Source organism: Ailuropoda melanoleuca, chromosome 11 (genome assembly GCF_002007445.2).
Source record: "Ailuropoda melanoleuca isolate Jingjing chromosome 11, ASM200744v2, whole genome shotgun sequence".
Classification (NCBI taxonomy): domain Eukaryota; kingdom Metazoa; phylum Chordata; class Mammalia; order Carnivora; family Ursidae; genus Ailuropoda; species Ailuropoda melanoleuca.
Genome location: NC_048228.1, coordinates 38,379,674 through 38,397,748, shown reverse-complemented (window position 1 = coordinate 38,397,748; position 18,075 = coordinate 38,379,674). Strand labels below are relative to the sequence as shown.

Sequence of the window (18,075 nt, the reverse complement as noted above, 5' to 3'; positions counted from 1 at the left end):
CAAACTCCCCTGAGAGCTAGCACAGCAGGACAAAGAAAATGCTGCTTGTGACTTTTGTCTCAGAATCCCAGTCTATTCAACTGGCCACGATATGCACATTATTGTGTGCACCTTCTGGATGTCAGAGGCCAGAGCGAATATTCTCATCAGTTACACAGCCAAGATCTCAAGGTATAGAACAAGATGAAAGAGGCAGAAGAGAACAGTGATCATCTCTGGGAATAAGGGGATCAATATGGAACAAATTCTTACCAAGGTCACTATACATAAGCAACTAGTTCACACAAATAATTTTCTGCTCATCTAAATTTTAAAAAGGGGACAAGGGACTCTCACTTCCATTGGACTCTGCAGGCAGAAATCCATGGTAAGAATTCTTACCTTCTGCTAGCTTTTTGTCAGAGGTCCCAGAATCTCAGCTGCTGCAGCCCCAAAATATGGTCCCATCTGGGTTGCTGAAATTTTAAGGGATGAAAAGTTTTCCTTATCCCCTTCTAGGTTCTTTGGCTGGTCTAATGATTAAATTGATATTAAACAGATGAATAGAATAAAAACAAACAAAACTTTAATAACATATATATCTCCTATATACATGGGAAAGACCCAGAAAACTGAGAAACCAAAAATCATCACCTTTAATGCTAATTTCATCTAAAGACAAAAGAAGATGTTGCGGGTAGGGGTCAGTTATGGGAGGTTACCAGGAAAACACAGTAAATAAGGATAATGTTGTTATGCAGATTTATATCCTTGCCTTCCCCATGATAAGAGTTTCTAGATAGCCAACCTCCTCTTCCAGTTACAGTGAGCAAGACACCCGTATAAATATTTTCCTTATCAATGTAAATTTCTCTTATAAAAGAGTAACATCAAAAAAAAGAACTTTTATTCGGTTATCAGAGCTTCACCAGTGTCTCGTGTTTCTTAAAAATAATCAGTTTAGAATAAACAATATGCCAAAGAGACATATTTTGAAGTGGCAAAATCTGCTCTCCTTTACCTTCTAGGAAACAAACAAGATGTTGTTTGTTAAGACCTGTTAAACAGGTCTTATTTCAGTTCAACCGAAAGGATTAGCACTAATGCAAAAAGAGTTTTGGAATCCTTGATATTAAAAGGAACTTTCTGCTTTTTCAAAATGTGCACATAGTTTTACCAGACTGGAAAAGGATGAACTGACATCATATATATATTGAAAAAAAAAATTGAAACCACTTAAGATTCCACTTGTACTCTCAGTGATACGTTTATTGTGGCATCGTGACTCAGCATTCCTAATTTATTGTAATAGCCACAAATTCAGTCTATGTTTTCATCATGAATGTCTCTTCCTTAAGCCTTTATATTTTAAAATGTATTTTAATATTTTAGCTTTAATTTTGATGAAATTCAACTCAATACTATGATGACCTGTTTATTACAAATTCTTTTTGAAGGCAGCTACCTACTTCTCTGCAATTTATAGCCTTTTAGACCTACTCAGATCAGCTTTGAAATATATAGTCATGCAGCTTAAAAGTCATTTGTAATGATCATATTTCTAAGATAATCTTGTATTTTAGATATGAAAGTAGTAACAACCAAACTACATCACTAATATTATTTGGGTTGAATTTCAAAAAGCTACTTTACTTATTCATTTTTTTTTACTTTAATATAGTCATCATACAGATCACACAAAGAATTTTTTTTTCCTGGAGGCCCGTCTTAAATTCAACAGCTAGTTAGTTGTATTAAAATGCTATTGGGGGTTGGAGGGAGGGCTGGGTATATAGAGAATATTGGACTGAACAGAAGCTCAGGCAGAGAGAAAAACACTTCCTGTGTATAACAAATACGCAGTGCATGATCTCATTTGTACCCCAAGACAAGCTACTAAGACCTCTATTGAATAGACAATGAAGGACTTTAACTGTAATGCTATGGGATTCACTGTGGCTATTTTAATATTTGTGGCAATTTTATTTGGAGTAAATATATATACATATATAAAGAATTAGAAGCCTTTCTATATGTATTGTGTTAGTATGGGTGAAACAGCTGTCATTTAAGATAGGGAGCTTTAAAAGCAACCTATAGTGATATGTGAAAAAGGAATTTTTTTTTTCCTATTGGCTTCAAATAAAGTCAAAAGCCTTTATCTATGATAAGCAGATTTTTAAATAAAGAGTTATGAAAATGAAGGCATATGTAGGAAGCATTTTCTTTTAGATCCCTTTTCACTGTTTCAAATTGGCTTTTATTTCCCAGTCATTTCTCTGGTATTTACATTCAGGTAGCTGAATCAGCAAAGGGGTTATTAGAACAGACTAGTAATGGAAATGATTTGCTCAGGGATCGCTGGCAGTAAGAGCTTCAGTACAGCGGTACAATGCTAAATGATTTGCATGCTGGTGGGCTGAGGATATACAGTCCCGTGTTCTTTTCCCCCACTTCCCACCTCAGTTACTACAGATGGAAATAGGCTCACTGAAACTTACAACTGAGATAGAGAGTTATTAGTTTTCAAATAAACTCTTTAAGTTTTATGAAACAGAATTTTCTTTTCTTTACAAAAACTGGAGAATAATCCCCTCCTTTCCTCTAATGTATACATTATGTGGAATTTTCAGTTTTCCTAATGTCATAGTACACCATGGACAGATCCTGGGATATTACAAGTATCTTGGATTGAAAAAAATGTTTTTGTTCTAACATCAAGTATAAATATGTCAATTAAATGGAAAGTGGTCAGTGATACAGAAAAGGAAAAACAAATGGAAGCATAAAATAAATTGAGCATTATTTTCCCCCTAAAGCACTAAGGTCCAAACATATTGGCCTTGTTTCTGTTCCTCCTACATAGTAATATAGCAAACTTGTTCCCACCTTAGGGTCTTTGAGCTGGCTGTAGCCCGCTCCTCATTGTTATTCCAACCTCAATTTAAAATGTATTTTCAAAGAGCCTCCTCTCCTGACGCACCCAAACGAAAGAAGTCAGCCAACTGTGCACACACAGAGTATCATTTTGATTTCTTGTCCTCACAGCATTTATCACTTCATGAAATTCTCTTATGTATTTGTTTTAGCCATTTGTTATCTTTCTGCTTTCCTGCCCTACAGCATTCTTCTACCTATTAAAAATTAAACTCCAGGAAAGTAAGAACCCCGCCTTCCTTGTCCACTGTTTTGTATCTAGCCTGGTCTTAGGATAGTGATTGACAATTCTTGAGTGTTCCATAAATATTTGTTGACCACTTGGAAACATGTTACTTCTTAGTAGATGTTACATTTAGAAAATAAAGTTAGCTATATTCTGGTCAATTCCAAAAAAAATGTAATTCATGTTTTCAATGCTTATTTCAATTATGGAGGGTAATTTGGAGTTATTTTTATATGTATTTAGTTGCACAGTAAGTTGCAAGAATTTATATATTCTATAAGAAGAATTTATATATTTGCTGAGTTAGCAATATAGCTTTGGTGCAAATTAATAACAATTGATACCATATGCTAAATTCTTGTCCAGGTACTATACTGAAATTTCCATGCTCTCTTATTTAATTCCCTTAAACACCCCGTGACGGTAAATACTATTACCACCATCATTTCATATATGTGGGAATTAAGAACTATCAAAGTTAAGTAAATTACCCAAAGTTGCTCTGCTAGTAAAATGTAGGGCAAGGACTGATATCAGTTCTGCGCAACCTGCAAAGCCAGTGATCTTAATCATTACCTTTTATGGCCTCTTATTGGATAAGTTGTTATGTCCATAATACATTTTTCTTATTTACACTGTAGGACCATATTTTTATTTTTTATTTTTCTTTTCTTTTCCATATTTTTATTTTTCTTTTCTATTTAAGCAACAGTCAGTTGTTTGATTTTTCCCCTTAGTTTTTAGTTTTTCTTATTGTTGTTTTTCTTTTTTCTAAAGTAGAGATGTGCACCGTCTAATCATACTTTTTCTCTTTCAAGCAAGGCCAGTGTATGAATATGGAAGAATGTGAAGGAAAAGAATTCAATAGTGACCCTACTTCTAGGATGCCATTAGCACACTGCCTAACTTGTATATATATTCCCTGAGAAACTCTGCCAGATACCATCCTATGGAACACTGGTCTAAAGATTTGGAGTCAGGCTTCCAGATGCTGGAAATAATGTATTCAACTGGTAGCTTAATTCTTAAAAATGAAGTTACATGCTTAACTCAATCAAGGAATTAGGAAGAGTGTAGTCCATCTTGTGCTTGGTTTTATTTCAAAATGTATCCATTTTGATTAAGACATTTGAGGAAATAACACAGTATCTACGATGTCAATAAGGCCTCTGTGAAGGTAGTCATTGTGATTATAGTAAAGAAGAGAAAGAAATAGGAGTGGGAGGGATGGTAAAAAGGAGAAGAAAAGAAAGAGTAGTAAGAAGAAGAAAGGAAGAAAGAGAAGAAATTGCTGAAGGTATAGAAAACAAAGGAGAGATATTTTATTTACCTTTAAAAACATTTGCTAGTTTTTTTAAAAGCAGGGAACCCTTTCCTCTGAAAAGTATTATATAGAGATATTTGTATTCTGCTATATTTTCTGCAAAAAAAATTTAAATACCTGCACTTACCTGAATTAAATAGCTATAAATATCTTAACATTTTTAACAGTTAAGAAAAAAAAATTAGGTGAGCTCTGTCTCTCAAAAATGTAAGGATACTGGGGTGCCTGGGTGGCGCAGTCATTAAGCATCTGCCTTCGGCTCAGGGCGTGATCCTGGCGTTATGGGATCGAGCCCCACATCGGGCTCCTCTGCTGGAAGCCTGCTTCTTCCTCTCCCACTCCCCCTGCTTGTGTTCCCTCTCTTGCTGGCTGTCTCTATCTCTGTCAAATAAATTAAAAAAAAATCTTTAAAAAAAATGTAAGGATATTAATACTACTCTATGAGTTTTACAGACTCATGACTGGAAGAATGTTGAGGGACATAAATTCATGCAGATTGTTGAGGCATAACTTGCTATTGCTCTGAAGATGTAAAACCACTCTCTTTTTAAATTTATTTTTGTTAATGAACATATATCTAATATGGTAGCACATTCTATATGCTTTAGCACTTATGTTTCCCTTAATTTTTTTTTTCAAGTATTTAATCAGTGAGGGTCTAGGCACACTTTTTCTAGAACATTGAACACTCACAAAGTGAATGACAGATGTGCCTTCATTAGAAGGAAAATACCAAATTGAACGGATAACATAAAAAGCACAGTCTCATGCTCTGACTTGGAAAAGCAGGTGAGTCATGTTATTGCAAATAATACAGTATTAATCTGGACATTATAATTACAAGGAAAATGTGACTTTTTATAGGCAATCTAATCCTATAGCTATGTGATCTGATTTTATCAAGGTGTGGTATTTCTAAAAGATCTGTTAATGTATAATCCTTAAAATTTTAGCTATGAATCATTTTTAGGCAGATCCTCATTGTTTACAGTCAATGCTTATATGTGTTTACATCTATAAGATATAGACCTTTAGATATTTTATAACTGCATCTAAATTTTAAAAAGTCCAATCACCTGTGTTTCATTAGCTGAATCTTTGGGAAAAGAAATTTCCTGAGTGTGTACTTGCTCTAAGCAGTTAGTAACACCCTGACCTATATTTTGAGGCTGTCATTTATGCAGGATATGGATAAAAATAGAACCGCCTCAAAAAATTTTATGACATATAAAAATAATGAGTGAAATACTCACATTAGCATAATGATTTGAGTTCAGGAAGACTCTTTTGATTCAATTTAAACTTGTAATTGTTCTTCCAGTCTATTTCTAATTGGTGTCTTCCCTAAGCAGTAGTCACAGGGTATGCACCAAACACAGAACTTAAAACAACTTTTCCAACATATAATGCTCTTGCAAAACAATACATTATTTTCTTTATTGAGGCATTTTAGCTGAACATAGGATTTCAAAACAAAAAAAATAATGTCTTGATGTCAATTAAATAAAAAAATAAGTAAATTAGTAGTTGACTAGAAAATTAGGTGACTTTTTTCATCTATTGAGTCTCAAGAAAAAAAGTGGAATTACAGAACTGTAATTTTTCATTTTTATGGTTCTCAGGAATATGTGTCCATGGTGTTATTTTTCATGAACAGAGATTATCAAATATATAGGTGGCATAAATATTTTCCATTATGTTCATGTGAATCAAGAAAAACATATTTAAGACTATTGAATTAGCAATCTCATCTTACTTTGGTTATGAAAATAAAAAAAATAAAAAAGTGTGTAGATTGAAAATAGTTTCATATAGGGGCACCCGGGTAGCTCAGTCAGTTAAGCATCTGCCTTTGGCTCAGGTCATGATCTCAAGGTGCTGGGATCAAGCCCTGCACCGGGCTCTCTGCTCAGCAGGCAGTCTGCTTCTCCCTCTCACTCTCCCTCTGTGTTCTCTCTCCCTCTCTCTAATTAATAAATAAAATCTTTAAAGAAAATTAAAAAAAATAAAAATAGTTTCAAATATAGAATTGTTGAATCATTATATTGAAATTAACATAATATCATTAACATGATAGAATATAATCATAACATTAATTATAATTGAATAAAAATAAGTTTTATAAATATAATGTTTAGTAAAATAATATTCCCTAGCCCAAGATTATTTGAATACTAAAAAATCAACAAATATTTATTAAACTCAAAGAATGGAATAATATTTTTTGCCACTTATCTAACAAAGTTTATATAGTAAAGAAAGATATGTATTTTAGAACTCAAGTCAGATATAATGTCTGATAGGTATCCTTCCCTGACAACCCTTAAGTTTGAGTTATTTATACCTATAGTATATAATTTTAAAAATTCTGTTTTGCATTTATTGTAGCCCTCATCACACAGTTTAGTAATTATCTATTCATTTATTCATCTTTCCTATTAGATTATCAGCTGTCTATATCTTTTACTTCTCTATCTCCATAGTTTAACACTCTGCCTAGCATGTTGCCAATCCCTAATTAAAATTTGTGAACATTTGTTATTCACCTTTGTATCTAGCTCCTGGCACATAGTAGACACTCAATAAATACTTGTGGACTGAATGAATAAATTAATGAATGAATGCCATCTGCTTTTAGAGCCATTGTGAACACACATTTCTCAATTACCACATGCCTCATAAATACTGAAATGGGAAGAAAATACACAAAAACTTTTTAAAAAGTTTATACAAAATGGCAAGAATTTGCTTTTGTTTTTCAGAAAAGTCAGTGAAAATAGTGTTGAAACTCTGTTATCGCCTTGTTGCACTTCTTGTATGTGACTCTATCATTGAATACATTATTTAATGTATTTTATTCAATGATTCAATGATTTTGATTTTTATTCAATGATTCATTTTCATTCAACAGATGCTATTGAGGATCGCAATGTGCAAGGCACTCCTCTAGGCACAGGGGTGGGTACAGAACTATCCCTGTCCTCATTATCTTTTATGTTAGTGGGGAAAACAGACAATAAACAAGAAAAAATATATACAGTATACACTGCTTTATTTTTTTATTTTTTAAAGACTTTATTTATTTATTTTTGAGAGAGAGAATGAGAGCATGAGCAAGGGGAGGGGTAGAAGGAGAGGCCGGCTCCCCACTGAGCAGGGAGCCCAATGTGGGACTTGATTCCAGGACCCCAGAATCATGACTTGAGCTGAAGGCATATGCTTAACTGACTAAGACACCCAGGCATCCCTATACACTGTTTTAGATAGAGATAAGAGCTAAGGAAAAATAAAACAGGTAAGGGTGCTCAGAAGTAGATGTGAGCATGTACTGTGATGGAATTACTATTTTAGATACAACAGCCAGAGATGGCTTCACTGAAATGACATTTGAGCAAAGTCTGAAAGAAAGTAAGAAGGGACTCCTGCATGTATCCAGAAATTAAATTCATAGGGGGAAATGCAACAGCAGATGGTGGTGATGTGGGAAGGGAATTATGAAATGCAGGGCCTATAGACCTTTCTACCAACTTTTACTTTCAAAGAGGTAAAATGCCATTGGAGAATTTTGAACAGAGCAGTGGCATGATCTGACTTAGATTTTACCATGATAATGCTGCCTACTGTGTTGATAATATTACTCTGAGGGACAAAGTTAGATGTAGAGATCAGTTAGAATGCTATCACAATAACCCAGGTGAGAGATGATGTTGGCTTAAACTTGGTCTTGGCAGTGGAAGTTTGGAAACATGGTTGAAAATATAATGTGAAGATTACGCCAACAGGATTTGCTGACATATTAGCTGTACATTATAAAAGACAAAGAGAAACTAAGAATGACCCAAAGGTCTGTAACACAAACAACCAGAAGAGTAGAGTGGACATTGAGATAGGGAAGACTACCTACAGAACAGGTGTTGAGAGGAACCCAGAAGGCTTTATGCATGTTAAGCTTGAGATGCTTCTATGTAGAAGCAGGAATCCCAAGTGGGCAGGTAGACATGAATTAGGAGTTTGGGACTGGAGATAGAAACTTGGATGTCTTAAGCATTCAGATGGCACCAAAACTCCAAGTCTAAATGAACTCACCAAAAGAGTGGGTATAAATAGAAAACAGAAGTATAAGTCTTGAGTCTTGAACACTCCAGACGTAGAGGTCATGGAGGTGAGTTGAATCCAGCACAGGAGACTGAAAATGTATAGGGAGAGAGTCTTGAATAAAAATAGGGGACTGTGGTGTCCCAGAAGCCAAATGGAAGAAATGTTTTAAATAGGAGGAAATGATTAAAATTATGTTAATTTATGATTTAGTCTTCCTTGATTTTTTTCTTTCCTCACCATCCACATCTAATTCTCAGTAGTCTTTTGATTCTTTCTACAAAATATATCCATGTAAGTAAGCATTTCATCAGAGAAGCAGAAGTAATAAGAGTAATATGGACTAAGGGATTTATTATAGGGATTAGATTTTATGCAGCTGTGGGAGCTGAGATGTCTATGGAAGTCCATTGTCACTGCATTTAATGATGGGTTTTAAGTCACTGACAGCAACAGAACTGGCAGGTGGGAAGAAAAGCTGTGTGGATGGGCGTTTGGCTGGGACAAAGTGGAATTCTCAGAATAAACTGGACTTCCAAAAGACAATCTCTACTTACATCTGTCTCTCACCACCTCCAACCTCAACATTACATGTGATATATGCAGATAGTGACGTGCAGAAGGACCTTCCACTATGGAGCTTCCTATACCCTTGTACATGTACACTCAGAGAGGTTCAAGAGGAGTTCTGGCAGGAGCTGAGGGAACAGCAGGGACAGCTGCTGCCCCAAACCAAAAAGGTGATCTAGCAGATCAATAACAAGGAGCATGGGCTTACACAACATCTGGTTCCCTTCACTAACCTTCAGCATACTATAAAGTTGCTGCTTCATTTCTTCCTCCCAGATCTCATGAAGACTACTTTTTCTGACAACTCCAATGCAAGAAAGGGAGTTCCGGGAAACAGAGTTCCAGTCTAGCTTGGTCAACACAGTAAAAAGTCACTCCAATCCAGAATCCACTAATGTAAAATGAAGACTGAGAGTTGACTATTGTAATAATTTCTTGTAATATATCTATTAATGCATTATGGTTTCTTGGAGATGAAGAGTAACTGCTTATATACCTTTTCTATTGTACTTCACACAGTATTCTAGTCATTTGTTTCCATGACTATCTCTATGGTGAGAATCCCCCCCCCATTTTGGTTACCAATAATATTTAGCTTGTTTAATAACTTCAATACAAATTTGTTGAATGACTAAGATCCCTTCAAATTCTACTTTTTTATGATTCTAATTAAGATGTTTTATAGTGAAAACACAAGATTGGTGAGAAATTAACACAGTTGATATAGATCTTGAGATAATTCTTGTGTATCATACTAGCGAATATGTTCTTCCAGTATGCTTAGATTGACTCTCACACTGTCACTTTCATCTTAGTTTTCCAGGAAAAGGCTAATTAATATATTACTTGTGTTTAACTTTTGTTGCCTATGTTGCATGATTGCATGAATGATTATGCTTAATTTGTCTTGGAATTCTCTTCACCAGGACTACTTGTGGAGTTATATCATGATGAATTTTCTTCTTTTCCTCACCTCTTTTATCATTTCAGACTTTTGTTCAAGATTTACTTCCTATGATTCAGCCTTGTACCAGGAACATTTGATACACTAAAATCTCATGCCATTTTTCAGAAATGTGACATGCTATTGGCTGGAATTTTCACTCATAAACATGGCCACAACATATGAGGGAGAAGAAGACTAATATTTATTTATTGAGCCAAAAATGTAAACAGCAATACAAAGTACCATATCTAATTTCCAGTATCAGTTAAATCTCTTGGAAACAGTTGAGTTTATTCTGAGGTTTTATATATCTTCCTGCCTTGATCTGTTCTATAGTCTGAAAGTCTGTATTCCCCCACCTCCATTCATATTTTGAAATGCTAAAGCCCAATGTGACGGAATTAGAAGGTGGAGCTTTTGGAAGGTGCTTTGGTCATGAGGGCCCACCCTCATGAATGGGATTAGGATTCTAATAAAAAGAGGCCCCACAGAGATCCCTTGCCTCTTCTACCATGTGAAGACACAGTGAGACGGCACTGGCCATGAACCAGGAATAGGGTTATCATCCGAACACACACCATGCTGGCGCCCTGATCTCAGACTTCTCAGCCTCCAGAACTATAAGAAATAAGTATATCTTTATAAGCCACTACCTATGGTAGTTTTTAAAAGGGTTTTATTTATTTATTTGACACAGAGAGAGAGAGCACAAGCAGGGGGAGCAGCAGGCAGAGGGAGAGGCAGAAGCAGGCTCTCTGCTGAGCAGAGAGCCCAGTGTGGGACTAGATCTCAGGATCATAGGATCATGACGTGAGCCAAAGACAGATGCTTAACCAACTGAGCCACCCAGGCGTCCTACCTATGGTATTCTTTTACAGCAGCCTGAATGGACTAAGACAACTTGCTATGCTCTTGCCTCAAAGCTCACCACACTGCTTCCTATGACTGCATTTACCTGTCTAGTTGTTCCAGTAATTCCTGCAACCATCACTTTTAAAGTCAGTTCAGAAGAAAGATAACTTATGAAAGATGTTCAAAGACAAAAGACTTCCAGTAGTTTGGAGGAAAATAAAGGCTCTTGAAGGAATAATGAACAAGAAGCCTTCTCCATTACATATAATTTTCAAGAAATGATAAAGAGAGTTAAATCTTCAGTCATTTGCACCACCTCTTTTCTCCCTTGAGCACACATTATATTGCTTCTACTGGGCACTGGGAATGTAACGAGGAGTAAATCACTCATGAGCCCACCATTGGCTTATAGTCTAATGGGAGAGTTTTCTCTCATTGGGAGAAGAAGACAAAATTAAAGATTTGAAGCATGAGAAGGATTCAAAACTGTTGTTACTGGCTTAAAGAAGGAAGCAGCCATGTGTCAAGGAAACAGAGACCCTTGTACTACAACTGTAAGATCTGAATTTTGCCAACAACTAGAAAGAGCTTGGAAGCTGATTTGTACCCCAGTGCCTCTGGATAAGAACTCAGCCTGGCTAACACCTTGATTTCGGGCTTGTGATATTGAACAAAGAAATAGCCACATCTTGCAAGAATCTGACCCACAGAACTGTGATCTAATATGCTGAATTTTATTTTAAGCCACTATGTTTGTGGCAAATTCATTATGCAGCAGTAAAAAAAAAAAAATGACTACAGCTTGTCCTTCCTCCACGTGGCTGACTAGAGCGGTTAGATCTGGAGCTGGAGGGTCTATTTCCAAGCTGGCTTACTTATGTGGCTTACAAATTGGTACTGGGTGCCTGTGGAGCTGTCAGATGGTGCTAAGGGCTAGAGACATCAGTTCTTTTTCACATGGTCCTTTACATAGTCTCTATAGAAAGTGACTGGTTTCCAAGAGTAATCGTCTCAAGAGAACAAGGAGAAAGTGAATGACAATTTTATGACTTACCCTAGGAAACTACATAACATTATTTTGACCATACTTTATTGGTGGAGGCAGTCACAAAGTTCTGCTCAGGTTCAAGGAGAAGGGACATAATCTTTATACCACTCAGTCAGAATGGTTTCAACATCTCATTGTAAGAAGTACATATGGGATAGGATATTTTGTGACAGCTATACTTGAGACAAACAATTACATGGTAATTTAATAACTCACTCCTATCTCAATACCCATCTTGTTGGTTAAAATGTTAACATTTGGAGGAAAAGTTGTAAGTGAAGACAGTGCAAAATAAAGTATTGTTACACCCCCAGTAGTAGGTTTAGGATGTGAACAGGTTTGGATATACAATACACATGCACATAATAAATCCCATAATGAAAAGTTAAGAATACTTGCTATCTTTAACATTAACTTAAATTTCTAGAAAACATCCAAGATGTTGAAGATGGGGACTGAAAATTAATCTCATTGAGGTTTATTTTTTCCAGAAAATGAATAAAATTCAATATTGTTTTTATTTACATAATATAATGGTATTGCAAAGCAATAAAATTAGTCCTCATCAGATCAAGACTGCATAAAAATATACAAATTATTTCTCTTCATCTTCTACATTTGGATGATTAAAAATAATTGAATCTCATTACTGTGAGAACCAGACATAAGGAAAAAAAAACACTTTAATTAATGATAGCATGTGCAGTTATTACTGAAGTAAAAATTTTGGTCAAACAATGTATAGATTTGGCAAAATAAAAATGACTTTCATTTTGCATAATTTCATATGTCTAGAACTTCACAACATAAGAGTAGCTTTATACAAATGACAAAAACTAGGAAATGCATTTTTCACATTTTAATTACAATTCACATGTCTGTATCTCCTGCTGTGATGTTTTGTTAAAAAGAGATCTCATTTGTGAAACTGCCAGTATAGAAACTGACAGATGGTAAGACCAGTTTCCAACCTGCTTAAGTACTGGTTTAATATGGTTTGATTATTTTATTTGCATTGTCTGTTTTTACTATATACCTAAGTAGTACAAAAGTACTATTACAGCTTTGTTACAGTTTTATTATTATTATTAGGTCTAGTTATAAGATTTATAGATTTATTGTTATAGTTTCAGATTTTATAAACACATTATTTTTAGAGATGATTTAACTGATTATTTTCTAAAAAATTGTGTCAGGTTCTATTTCTTTTAGTGAAATGCCAACAAACACATATATGCCTGGGGATAATCATAAGAAAACAATTCAAAAGTTCAAGAAAAAAGTCACTTTGATAGTTGTAACCCATAGAGACATCAACAAATGAACCAATTAATTGGGTTAAATATTTTTTTGTAATATTGCAGTCAGAAAAAAAAAAAGTATTTGAACATGAAAATTACCTCATGTAAAGGTGAGAAATTCCAAGGTCATTTTCCAAAAGACCTCATTAATCACATCCGGACGTATAAACAAATAGAAGGAAATTATATGAAAGGAAAAGCTCCTACTGGTGAATTTGCTTATAAAAATTCATTTGGTTTTATGCTGATAAACATTATTTTTAATACAGTTTACCTCCCTTAAAAAATAGAGGCATAAATTTAGAGAACATTAATGTTGATGTCAGTTCTTGCCTCCTGCGACAACTTCAACTTTTTCAGCTTTCTAAACTGGATAGTCTCCTCTGGAAAGTCAGGATTACCTCAGTTGCTGGGTAAGTGTTGTCTCTCCACACCCTCTGCTTACCATCTCTCAGACCATTAAATGGGCTTAGAATTGGTTCACTTTGTAAACCTGGGACATGGTAGCCCAGTGACAAGGACAGTGGGTGGCATACATTCACCTGAATAGTCTTGCTATCATGTTTGCCTGTGGGACGGATCCTTGGTGTCTGTGCAGTTCCCAGATCAAAGACAGCTCTTGCAGTATTATGACCCATTCATCTGGGCTTAGCTTTTGCCAAGGATTCTTCTCTGAAATCCTGGTCAGTTGATCTGGCTGGCCTTTTAGTTTCCTTCACAGAGCAAGAACATGAATAGACCCTGCGATTCTGGTATCGGGCAGGATTTCTGCTGCAAAAAAGACAATTCACCTGGTATGCGTCACCATTACCAGATTTCTGAAAAATAATTCTATCTAAATTTTTGTCTACTGTGCTCTGTCTACCTGGAGGTTGCCCCAATTAATACCATATTAAAATTGATTTTTTTTCCTGTGCTTTCTGGACCCTGAACTACAGTTGGGCCAATCCTCCTGTCTTCTATCTTGCACTTCTCCTCAGTCCTTGATCTTGAACCAAGTGCAAGTTTCAGCCTTCTCGGTCTATGGTAACTATAATGCCACTTTCATGTTTTAACAGTGTCACAAAAGGATAATTCACCTTTTAGTAATATGAGAGAATTCAGAATGTTAATAACAAATTTACACTTAACTCTTTTTCATTTCTTTTATCCTATTAGCCTAAAGCAAGGAGAAGTGGCCTTTACTTAACTTTCTTCATAAAGATTGGATAATCATGATAGGGTATGAAGTAAATCAAAGGGTAATAAAATAGCTAGGGCAGAAAAAAAGAAACACACATTTTAAATTTATTTTCTGATACTCCATCTATGTACTGTTTGCAAATATTTTAAAGTTAATGCCCTTTCTAAAACATCTTATACATTTCATTATAGTAATAGCATTGTAAAGAAAAATTATCTCAACTTCCCTAGACACTAATTTCACTTTTTAGGTACCACTACTGAAGGATTTCTAATTTGGCTCATCACTTCATTCAGTGGGAATTCAGTGCACATAAGGGGCACATATGTAATTGGCAACCTAATTTTTCTGCTTTCATCAAATGGTGCAATGCCAAATCTTCATTGAACTTGCCAGTTATATGCACTTGGGAACCAAACAGCAGCAAGCATAAGAGATGAAAATGAACAAACTGGAAAGAGTCATTAACTTTCTGTTTTTCTATCACAACAAAAATTGTATCATTGAAAGTGTGGCAAAGTGGGAAATTCTACTCGAAACATTAAATCATTAAAGAGAATAATTCATTTACTTTTGAAATGTTCATTAGGATTTATAAATGCAGTTTCTAGCACAGATTTTTTTCAACAAAAAATACAAAATACAAAATAGTTAAAATAAATCAGCTTTTCAGAAGTGTTTTAGGTTGTATATCTTCATATGTCTTTCTGGTGTAGTGTATATGAATTCTAGAATTTATGTTGGAAGCAAAATTGTTAGAAAATTAAGCGAAAAATGTTGGCTTATTTAATACCTTAATGAATAAAGGCAATTGACAGATTGTCATGGTTCTCACTAATTATGAATGCAATTGAGAGTGTGAAAATTACAATCAGTTGTGGTTACCAAAAATGCCCTTGAAATATCTGGACTAATGTACAATTTTAAAGTATGCACTATAGAGTGATTATTAAATTATCATTATTGATGACAATTTATTAAATAGAGACCTGGGACAAAAAAGCACCAAAAACTTGCCCAATATGATTGAGCAATATTCTTAAAGGGGGACATAACTTTTTTTTTTTAATGTCTATTTGCACCTTTTACAAAACCCATATATTTATTGGCAGAGTGCAAATTTTCAGATCAGGAATATCTCTTCTACAAAATTTTCTTTTGCAGTGATAGCGGGATTCCTTTAGTAAGGACTTTGGAGGAAAATTTCCTAACATTTTTCACCTATAAGTCCAAGTACTTACTATTTTTAAATTCTTGCCTAACTCTAAAAAAAAATTTTATAATCTCTTCTTGCACTGGAGAAAGTAGGAGGAAGAGAGAAGGAAAATGCCACAGGATTATAGATCAGTTTATTTCATTATTATCTAAAAGCTAAAGAAACCATTAAGACTTTTGACTAAAACAGGTGTTCTGAATGGGAGTAGAGTAGGTTGAGCTCCAATTGCATAGATTAACCTGAATATGACCTAATGTTAACTACCTACCCTCCCCAAACCTGACTTTCCTGGTCTGTAAAATTGAAGAAATTATAATAGGGTTTTTTTTTTTTTTACAGGACATGCACACATTAAATCCCAACATCCTTCATTAGTACATCTGTTTATCAATGCTTAATCAAAGGAGCTAAAATGTCCTGTATTTCTATATTATTGATATATTTGTCCACTGGTCCCAGCCTTGCTGCCTTTTCTTGATTATATGCTTAAGCCACTTTTAATGTACTTTAACAGACTCTAAACTCTTTGCATGAAGAAACTAGGGGAAAGGAAAATCAGAGTGAAAACAGTAAAATGGAGAAAACATAATGGGTAAGCATTGGAAAAACCCCCGAGGACATAGCAATGGCTATGAACTACTAATAAGAAGAGACTGAGCAGCCAACCTTTCTACCACCCCCTCCCCACCAGCTTCTGAAATGTTCTTAACTTTCTTTTGTTATATTTATGAAAAAAAAAAAAGAATTTTCCATAGGGGTCACCCCAAATCAGGGCTGTATCCATGCCAAAATACACATCAACCACTAATATTCGAAAAGTACACCTTGCTTTTACACCAAATATATTCACATTTCAGCAGTCAGATTGCGGCCAGTTAGATTATTTAGATTCCTAGAAACTGTTTCTCAACACGGTAGTGTACCAGATCACAAAGCAGGCAGCAGGCTAGTTAGGGAGGTGATGTCAGGTATACGAACTTAACACTGGAGATGAATTATCCATTAGAAATGGTTCTACATGGCACCAGAACGGGTTAAAAAATGTTTCCTACACACATACACAGTTAAATGCACTCCATCTGCTGTATTGCCTGCTAGACATAAATATATTGGAGTGGATATAAAGAAGGGGATGGATGGAAAAGAGTTCAGGACCCAGTGCAAACCTGAAAAGAAATGAGGCAATACAATGGGATAGAGAATCAGGACAAATAGATCAGGTAAGCAACAGCACCATGCATCTGAAGTCTTCCCCATCAAGCTGGAACATTTTCTCCAAGGGCCATCAGTCAAATGATATCAAAATGGTAGCCGGTTCTGTTTTAATTACCATGTGGTCGAGGACCTTGGATGTAGGAACAAAAGTTCCACTCCAGGTTACAGTCCTAATGCTTCACTATCCCACGGAAGAACTGATTGCTGTAAATGGTTCCCGGGAAGTGTGACTTGCTCAGAGGAAAGAAGCCAGGTTTCTTTCCTTGCTGCCATGGAGGGAAGAGACGTGTCAGCATAGAATAGGTTAGGTGAGAAGGAAAAAGGCCGAAAGAACCTCACAATTTCCTCCTCGAGAGGTGGAAAAGAAGGTAACATTGGTGGTTTGGAGAGAAAAGATACAGTGCATTTTCAGCATCCCCGAGGTTCCTTCGCACTGCTTTAGACTCCCCCTCTTCTGTTTTGAACTACCAAAGCACTTGGACTCCACACATGCACAAGGATGGGCTAAGGGGAAAGCCAAGTCAGCGCGGTTGGAAACGGCTTCCCTTAAAACGAAAACTCAGCAACGGGCCAGCCCTGGGTGTGCGCGCGTTAATGTATGAGTATGCGTGNCGCTCGCCACCGCCCTCTTCACAGTCGGGGAGCGCGGCCTGCCGTGGAGGTGGCTTTAGCGTTCCTCACACAGTCACACTCCGCGCACTCACATACTTGGAAGCGCCTCCCCACGTCCCTCCCCTGCCCTCCTCTTGCTCTGCTCTTCTCTCTCTCACCACAAATAGTCGCCGACCGACTGCCAATCCGTGTCTCTCTCTCTCCTCTCTCTCTCAACAACATGACTGACTGGGGAGCGGTGGCTCAGGCAGAGCAGCTCTGCTGGCGCAGGCAGCAGGAGAAGGAGGATTATTAAAAAACGCAGCTCGACTCCGTGCAACTGGGAGTGGAGAAAAGGAGCCCAACAGCAGCCGAGAAGGGGAGGNGTGGAGAAAAGGAGCCCAACAGCCGAGAAGGGGAGGGAGGGCAGAGGAGGGGACCAGGAAAGACACCCCCGTGCCCCGAAGACATAAATTTGAGTGCCCGGGAGGAGCCTTAACAAGCTGCGCGGAGCCCTTCAAGGTAGTAATGCCCCCGGTGCCCCCGCGCCCGGAGGGTTGCGCGTTGCGTCGCCGCTGCGCTGGGGCCAGAC

General features: G+C 36.3%; 1 protein-coding gene across 7 annotated transcripts in view; it reads left to right on the top strand.

The window, feature by feature from the left end:
• Window positions 1-17,883: 17,883 nt before the first annotated feature.
• The window catches only part of CCSER1 (coiled-coil serine rich protein 1), a 1,293,520-nt gene continuing 1,293,328 nt past the window's right edge, over window positions 17,884-18,075 (top strand). For all 7 annotated transcript variants that reach the window (XM_034671499.1, XM_034671500.1, XM_034671502.1 and 4 more), the window contains exon 1: window positions 17,884-18,005. The gene's annotated coding sequence lies outside the window, so the exon portion shown is untranslated. The remainder of the gene's footprint in view (window positions 18,006-18,075) is intronic.